Source organism: Bombus fervidus, chromosome 7 (genome assembly GCF_041682495.2).
Source record: "Bombus fervidus isolate BK054 chromosome 7, iyBomFerv1, whole genome shotgun sequence".
In the NCBI taxonomy this organism is placed as follows: domain Eukaryota; kingdom Metazoa; phylum Arthropoda; class Insecta; order Hymenoptera; family Apidae; genus Bombus; species Bombus fervidus.
Window position 1 is genome coordinate 3,918,428 of NC_091523.1, and position 814 is coordinate 3,919,241.

At 42.9% G+C, this 814-nt stretch overlaps 1 non-coding gene across 1 annotated transcript; it reads left to right on the forward strand.

Moving 5' to 3' along the window:
- The first annotated feature begins 354 nt into the window (after window positions 1-354).
- Window positions 355-427, forward strand: Trnak-uuu (transfer RNA lysine (anticodon UUU)). Its single transcript has one exon. It is a non-coding gene; the product is annotated as a tRNA-Lys (tRNA).
- Window positions 428-814: the final 387 nt, after the last annotated feature.

Sequence of the window (814 nt, forward strand, 5' to 3'; positions counted from 1 at the left end):
GCTATATAGCAATGCTACATAACGATATACGTTATAACGTAATAGTATATAACGTTAGAGGTTATAAGGTAATAGAAGATATCGTTATTCGTTATAATGTGTTACCGTATAACGTTACACGGTATAACACAATGCTACATTGCGATATACGTTAAAAGGTAATAGTATATATCGTTACACGGAAAAAGGTAATATTATGTAACGTTATACGTTATAACGTAGTAGTATATAACGTTATACCTTATGAAGTAATACCATATAACGTTATACGTTATATCGTCATTCCATATAACGTTGTAGGTTATATGGTAATAGTATGTAACGTTATAAGTTATAACGTAATACTATATCAGAGCCCGGCTAGCTCAGTCGGTAGAGCATGAGACTTTTAATCTCAGGGTCGTGGGTTCAAGTCCCACGTTGGGCGAATATATATATATATTTTTTTTTTGCAATGAAGGGGAAAGTACGGCGCATAACACGTTGGAGTTCTGTCCGACGTTGGCGGAACCGCGACGCGCCAATCAGATCGTCATCGGCGCGAGTGTGCCCCCCGAAGCTGCAGTAAAAGCAATGCAGAGAGGGCGCCAGGTATACACTGCCTTCCGTACCTCCTGCGAGCAGGTGATGCTCGCGAAGGAACGGGCATAGAGAGAAAGGAAAAGAGACCGCGATCCAGCTAGGGCGACGAGACAAGGAGCTCGACGCTAGGTGGTGTGGTCCCCCCTAGCGGCCCAACATAAACAAGGATGCCTCACTCATTAAGTAGGAACATGACGAGGGGTACCACCCTGATAGTAATTCGCAAGATAGA